Genomic DNA, 8143 nt, shown 5'->3' with positions numbered 1-8143 from the left:
TACAGTTTGTAGAGGCCACCTGCATTCCTTAGCTTATGGCCCCTTCTTCAAATCACCTCAACCTCTGGCTTCTGTTGTCACATCTACTACTGACTGATCCTCCTGCTTCCCTCTTCTTATAAGGACTCTTGGGATTACATTGGGCTCAGCCAGATAATCCAGAATAATCTCACCATCTCAAGATCCTTACATTAATCACATCTGTGAAATCTTTTAAAACATAAGGTAAGGCTGGGTGCAGTGGCTCACGACTGTAATCCCAGCACTTTGGGAGGCTGAAGCAGGTGGATCACTTGAGGTCAGGAGTACAACGAGACCACCCTAGCCAACATGGTGAAACCCCGTCTCTACTAAAAATACAAAAATTAGCTGGGTGTGGTGGCACATGCCTGTAATTCCAACTACGCGGGAGGCTGAGGCAGGAGAATCACTTGAACCCAGGAGGCAGAGGTTGCAGTGAGCTGAGATCATGCCACTGCCCTCCAGCCTGGGCGACAGAGCGAGACTCTGTCTCAAAAAGAAAACCCCCCAAAACAGCCAGACGTGGTGGCTCATGCCTATAATCTCAGCACTTTGAGAAGCCAAGGCAGGTGGATCACCTGAGTTCAGGAGTTCGAGACCAGCCTGGCCAACCTGGTGAAACCCCGTCTCTACTAAAAATACAAAAATTAGCCAGGCCTGTAATCCCAACCACCTGGGAGGCTGCCCGGGCTCAAGCCATTCTCCTGCGCCCTGCCAAATGGCAGCTCTTGTGGCAAAGGGTGAGGGATGACCCTGTCCTAACCATGCTGTCCTAGGTATTGGAATAAATTTGCCCTTCTCCTCAACCCAAACCTAGGACCTACTACTGGTACCTGGAGCCCAGATGGCAATCCTAGATGCTGCCAGCAGGAGAAGAACTTGGTCTCAAGGGCAGGGCAGGGAGAGGATTCAGAGATGCCCCAGAAATCCCTGCCTCTTCCCTCAACTGAGGGCCATTATTTCTTGTTCCTCTTGGTATTACATTTTAGAGAACCAGATTATATCAGGATTAGAACATCTCTGATAAACAATGACAACAAAAAGAGTTTCTGCTTTTTGAATGATTATATATACCAGGCACTGTGCTTGTATGATCTTAATTTCACCTTACAATGACCCTGTGAACAGCAAGCTAGGATTGTCCCATTTACAGAAGAGGAAACTAAAATCCAGAAAGAGGCCAGGCTTGGTGGCTCACGCCTGTATTCCCAACAATTTGGGAGGCCAAAGTGGTGGATCACTTGAGGTCAGGAGTTTGAGACCAGCCTGGCCAACATGGTGAAATCCCATGTCTACTAAAAATACAAACATTAACCGGGCATGGTGGCAGGCACCTGTAATCCCAGCTACTCTGGTGCCTGAGGCAGGAGAATCACTTGAACTCGGGAGGTGGAGGTTGCAGTCAGTCAAGATTGTGCCATTGCACGCCAGGCTGGGCAACACAGCGAGACTCCATCTCAAAAAATAATAATAAAATAAAATAATGTAAAATATTCAGAAAGAGAAAGTCTCCTAAGGGCTCAAGATATGAAAGAGAGAGCTGGGTATCAATTCAAGTCTGTATGACACCATGCTCCCAAATTTTACTTTGTCCTAAAGGTCATGTAGCCCTATCTGTTTTTACAGGTTGGGAAAAAGGATCAGAGAAGAACAAAAAATTGCCCAAAGTCACATGATGACTAAGTGTTTGAGCTGGTATTTGATGTCTGTCTTCTCTGCCTTGGACACTCAGAATTTATGGAGTCTGAACAACCTCTTGAAAAGACTCATTTCCTTATGTATAAAATGGGGATATGGCCCTTGTTTAGAGGGGGTCCTTGGGAGGATGTCATAGAATGGCATAGGCAGGTCGAGCACAGTGGCTCACATCTGTAACCCCAGCACTGTGGGAGGCTGAGGCGGCGGATCACCTGAGGCTAGGAGTTCGAGACCAGCCTGGCCAACAGGGTGAAACCCCGTCTCTACTAAAAACACAAAAAAACTAGCTGGGTGTGGTGGCACACCCCTGTAATCCCAGCTACTCAGGAGGCTGAGGCAGGAGAATCGCTTGTACCTCAGGAGCAGAGGCTGCAGTAAGCCGAGATCATGCCACTGCACTCCAGCCTGGACGACAGAGTGAGACTCTGTCTCAAAAAAAAAAAAAAAAAAAAAAAAAAAGAATGGCACGTGCAGAGTTCTGGCACATTGTATCATGAAATGTCTGTTTATTGGTGATGATCACCCACTCTCAAGCAGAAAGATCACCAGGGAGCAGCTTGCCCTGTGTCTTGGTTTGGAAGGTTTCAAACATCTTGCACTCCTAGTTTCATCCAGCCTCTGAAGAAAAAAATCTTGACATTGCATTGCATACACGCTGGAGGAGGCTAGACATGCCTGAGCTGTCTCTGTTCAGGGCCTGTGATTCTGAGCTCAGAAAATCTCCTAGGACCAGCCTTAGTATTGATTCGAAGGTAAGGCTTATTTAGTTTTATTTATTTTATTTTTTTTTTTTTGAGACGGATCCCACTCTGTCACCCGGGCTGGAGTGCAGTGGCGCAATCTCGGCTCACTGCAACCTGTACCCCCTGGGTTCCAGCGATTCTCCTGCCTCAGCGTTCCTAGTAGCTGGGGCTACAGGTGTGTACCACTACGCCCGGCCAATTTTTGTATTTTTAGTAGAGACGGGTTTCACCATGTTGGCCAGGCTAGTCTCAAACTCCTGACCTCAGATGATCTGCCTGCCTCAGCCTCCCAAAGTGCTGGGATTACAGGCGTGAGCTACCGTGCCTGGCCTGGTAAGGCTTATTTAGGATGGCACCATAATATAGGGCATAATTTCTCAGTGTTAGCACTATTGACATTTGGAGCTGGAAAAGTCTTTGTTTCGGGGGCATGGGAGAGATGCCTGTAGGATGTTTAATGTCATTCCTAGGCTTTACCCACTAGATGACAGTAGCACTCCACATTCACAGTGATGAAAACCAAAGGTATCTCCAGACATTGCCAAATACCAGCTGGGAGACAAAGCTGCTCCGAATTAAGAACTAGTGTGGGAGAAAGAATGTTAGGTTCTGGTCAGACAGACCTGAGTCTAAAGCCTGTGTCACCAGCTGTGTAACAATGGAACAGTTATCTGTCTCTCCAACCATTGGTTTCATCAACCATAAAATCCTATACTAACTGCTACCAGTTATTGAATGCTTTCATTGGTACAGTGATGAGCTCTTTGCGTGGATAATTTCATTTGATTGTCAATAACAGAATCATGGGACCAGGCACGGTGGCTCACTCCTGTAATCCCAGCACTTTGGGAGGCCAAGGCAGGAGGATGACTTGAGGCCAGGATTTCGAGACCAGCCTGGCCAACATGGTGAAACCCCATCTCTCCTAAAAATACAAAAATTAGCTGGGTGTGGTGGTTGGTGCCTGTAATCCCAGCTACTCGGGAGGCTGAAGCAGGAGAATCGTTTGAACCCGGCAGGTGGAGGTTGCAGTGAGCCGAGATCGTGCCATTGCACTCCAGCCTAAGCAACAGAGCAAGACTCTACCTCAAAAAACAAACAAAAAAGCCCCCCCCCCCCCACAAACCCCCAGAATCCTGTAAAGACACTGACCAGTGGAAATAGGGAGGAAGATGAGGAGGGAGTGGTCCATATCAGGCATCTTCTTTGTACGTTGCATGAAAGCAGGTGACCTCACATGCATCTCTGCGCTGTCACTGGCTGTGTGATCTTGGGCAAATCACATTTCCCCTGGGGCTCAGTTTCCTCATTTGTGAAAATAATACCAGCTGGGGAATTCTGGAAGGATAGAGGCAATAATGCCTAGCATAGATTTGAATCTCCCCAAATCCCCAAATAAAAATAGAAAAAAATTCATAAACACGTTTACAACAAAAGTAAGTGACAAGACATCTTCATGAACTCCAAAAAACGAGTGGGGACAAATCACCAACAGCTACAAGGCCTGCATGCCATTGGCATCTCTGTGCATTAGAAACAGAAGGGAAGCAGCAAGGTGTCTGACGGGCCTGAGACATGGAGAGTGCTAAAATTGCAACATGTATTCACGTGTTGTTGGGAAAACAGCAGCTGAAACTGGAAAGCGTTTTGCCAACTCCAGTAGTGGGCGAGTGTAAGGTGTTTGCCACACAACCTAAGGTTTAAAGGAGTTTTTAACCCCTGTGAATTACTGAGTCATTTTAACCAGTAATTATAGCATCTTTCCATTTTATCAGCCCCTGTATCCTTGAAAACGAAAGATTCCAAGTGTGGAAGAAAGGAACTACAGATGTAATACAGAATAGATTTCGTAAACATCCTATAAAACTCTATTTACATTGGATATATCAATGTGAACTTGAGACTATTTTTAAAGGAAATGTATATGTGTGTATTCATACATATAATACCTAGTTCTAGCTACTAAAAAGACTTAAACCATGATCAGTCTTGTAGCAATGAGCATATCTTGCACCCAGATAATAGTTTTGATTAATAAAAATAAAAAGGCTTCTTGAAGAAATTACTCATTCCAGATCTGTAGCAGGAAATATACAAAATAAGCCTGGAATATCTTGTCATGCCAATTAACAAGGAAACTATCAAAGGCTACCAGGGTCACACCAAAAGGACTTATAAGCCAGCCTGTGGATGAAACAATTTTAGCTGCAACAAAGACAATACTTGCAGCTGATTGAAACTTATCAAATATGTTTAGCCGGGAGTGGTGGCTGACGCCTGTAATGCTAGCACTTTGGGAGGCCGAGGCAGGCGGATCACCTGAGGTCCGGAGTTCGAGACCAGCCTGACCAACATGGAGAAACTCCACCTCTACTAAAATACAAAAATTAGCCAGGTATGACGGTGGGTGCCTATAATCCCAGCTACTGGGGAGGCTGAGACGGGAGAATCTGTTGAACACGGTAGACGGTGGTTGCAGTGAGCCAAGATCATGCCACTGCCTGGGCGGTTGAGCGAGACTCCATCTCAACAAAAAATAAATAAATAAAAATAAAAAGTGGACTCAACTAAACAATAACATCTAGCAATGCACACTCAGACGATTAAGTCATGAAGAAAGGCAAGGAAGTAATTAATAGTCAGATTAGTGATTATTTTGGGGGGATGGACTGTGATTGGTATGGAGTACCTGGTGAGGTGGGGAGGGGAACCCTGAGGTGGCTGAAGAAATTCTGTTTTTTGACCGGGGTGGTGGTTACAGGGTGTTTGCCTTTATATAACTCACTAAGCTACAATTTTTTTTTTTTTTTTTGAGATAGTGTCTCACTTTGTTGCTTGGGGTGGAGTACAGTAGGGTGATCTCAGCTCACTGTGGCCTCAGACCTCCCCAGACTCAAGTAATCCTCCTGCTTCAGCCTCCTGAGTAACTGGGGCTACAGGTACATGCCACCATGCCTGGCTAATTTATGTATTTTTCGTAGAGATGGCATTTCAGGTTTTGCCATGTTCCCCAGGTTGGTCTCAGACTCCTGGGCTCAAGCGATCTAATCACCTCAGCTTCTCAAAGTGCTGGGATTACAGGTGTGAGCCACTGCACCTGGCTGCTACAAATTTAATTTGTGTGGTTTTCTGCAACTGTTTTGCTCTATAATATAAAGGTTTTAAAAAATGAGGACAGCAGTACCTACTTCACACTATGTGTGTGTGCATATGTGTGTGTTTACATGTACATATACATGTATCTAAATGTATGGCTTCTGTTAGCACCAGGTATATAGGTAGATGCTCACTAAATATGACTTCCATGTGAATTTTGTTCAAAACACTGACCCGTGTGATTTCAGCACCATTACCGACATTACTAACTTGTGTGGCTAATTAAAAATAGTTCATGCTTCCCAACTGGGGCAGAGACTGGAAAAATAAAACAAAATAAAAAATCGTTAATGGTTATTAGGTGATACTATGTGCCAGGCACTGTTTCCAGGGCAACTAATCTAATTGAATCCTTATAACTGTATTATGATTATTCCCATTTTACAGAGAAGAAAACTGAGGCTTAGAGAGATTCCCTGTGGCCACACAGGAGGTGGCAGGGCAGCCTGTTTTGTTTTGTATTGTTTTGTTTTGAGGCAGCATCTCACTCTGTGGCCCAGGCTGGAGTGCAGTGGCACAATCTTGGCTCACTGCAACCTCTGCCTCCTGGGTTCAGGCTATTCTCCTGCCTCAGCCTCCCGAGTAGCTGGGATTACAGGGACATGCCACCAGGCCCGGCTAATTTTATTTGTATTTTTAGTAGAGATGGGCTTTCGCCATATTGGCCAGGTTGGTCTCGAATTCCCAGCCTCAAGTGAGCCACCCGCCTTGGCCTCCCAAAGTACTAGGATTACAGGCATGAGCCACCGCACCTGGCCAGCAGCCTGGTTTGGAACTCAGGCAGTCTGGCTTTCAGCTCTGCCCTCTCATCCACTGTAGCATATGTACCATACTGTTTTTCACTTGGTGTCTAGTGCCCCCGTTTGCAATAATAACTCCCCCTTATGGAGTGCCTGCTAATGTGTGTGCCATTCTTTGACACTCACTACCCAAATCTCACATCAAACCCTGGAAGGTGAAGGTACTTGTTAGTCTGCATTTGGTGGCTAGGAAAACTAGAACTCAGAGAGCTGAAAAACTTGCTCAAAGTAACAGAGTAAGTAAATGGCAGTAGGTGGTGGGGGAGGAGTTTGAATTGGGGACAGGGAGGGTTCATACTCTGACCCTTGGGATTCTAAAGAACAAAGTGTCCTATACTCTTAAACAGATGCTCATCTGATGGGTCTGACCCAGTTTGAGGTCATGGGTTGCCCAACCAGTAGTCTGGAGCCTGGCTTGGCTTGAGAAGTGTCCAGACGCGGGCTGGGGGAAGTCAGAGGCTTGGCAAACACCAGACATGTTTGACCCCAGTCAGAAGGTCGTGCAAAGCTTGTGATCCCTGGGCCTGGGATTCCCTAAGGGGCGAGAGACTCCTGTTTCTCAATGTGCCAGCCTTGTGCTCACAAGCTGCAGAATCAGGTCCTAGAACAAAGCTGGCCACCTCTCGGGACAGGGTAAAGAGATGCCCATGGGTTGGCTGTGCAGATTTCCCAGAAGTGGGAAGAACCTGGCTGTGTTTTTGTGGTCACGCATTGATTTCCTAACCTGAGTCAGCATGGCTGCTTGGAGGTACAGTATGTCCTCTCTGTTCCCAGGGGCCCTGGATCCCAGCCTGGCTGAAGCATTTCCAAAACAGGGCCTGGAATAGTGAGGGAAATGGAAGGGGTGGAGATCCCACATCCCCTCCGTCAGTACCAGCCACCCACCATTGTATTAATAACGATCAGCATGGACTGAGTTCTTACCAGGTGCCAGGTCCCGTGCTAAGCATGTTATATGTATTCACTTAACTAACCTTACAGAGATGCAATGGAGTAGAAGCTCTTCCATTTAACAAAGGAGTAAACAGACTCAGAGAAGCCACATCACTTGTAAATGGTCCCACGGAGATGGAATTTGCAGGTCTGTGATTGTGAAATTCTGGAGTGTTAGCTCTCAAATTCACTACTTCCCTCAGCCCTCACCACAAACCCCCAGTAAGGTGCTGCCACCCCCAGTAAGGATATAAAAAAACTGAGGCTCAGAGTGGTGGACGTGACTTGTAAGATGTTTCTAGAAAGCTCTGCTGTGACAACCAGTAACTGTTTTTTAAAAGCCCAGTCCAACTCTCTGGGCTCGGACCTGGTTCTCGGCGACATGGCCAAACGTACCAAGAAAGTCGGGATCGTCAGTAAATACGGGACCCGCTATGGGGCCTCCCTCTGGAAAATGGTGAAGAAAGTTGAAATCAGCCAGCACGCCAAGTACACTTGCTCTTTCTGTGGCAAAACCAAGATGAAGAGATGAGCTGTGGGGATCTGGCACTGTGGTTCCTGCATGAAGACAGTGGCTGGCGGTGCCTGGACATACAATACCACTTCCGCTATCACGGTAAAGTCCGCCATCAGAAGCCTGAAGGAGTTGAAAGACCAGTAGACGCTCCTCTACTCTTTGAGACATCACTGGCCTGTAATAAATGGGTTAATTTATGTAACAAACAAACAAAAAAAGAGCCCAGTCCAAACCCACAGCTGCTAAAATTTGGCCATGGCTACCCAAAACCCCTA

General features: G+C 46.4%; 1 pseudogene; it reads left to right on the top strand.

Annotated features, from left to right (window-relative positions):
• The first annotated feature begins 7704 nt into the window (after positions 1-7704).
• LOC100434259 (large ribosomal subunit protein eL43-like) lies at positions 7705-8051 on the top strand (annotated as a pseudogene).
• The last annotated feature ends 92 nt before the right edge of the window (positions 8052-8143 follow it).

This window comes from Pongo abelii, chromosome 21, assembly GCF_028885655.2.
Source record: "Pongo abelii isolate AG06213 chromosome 21, NHGRI_mPonAbe1-v2.0_pri, whole genome shotgun sequence".
Lineage (NCBI taxonomy): Eukaryota > Metazoa > Chordata > Mammalia > Primates > Hominidae > Pongo > Pongo abelii.
Note: the sequence above shows the minus strand (reverse complement) of the source record. Positions and strands in the feature narration are given on the sequence as shown.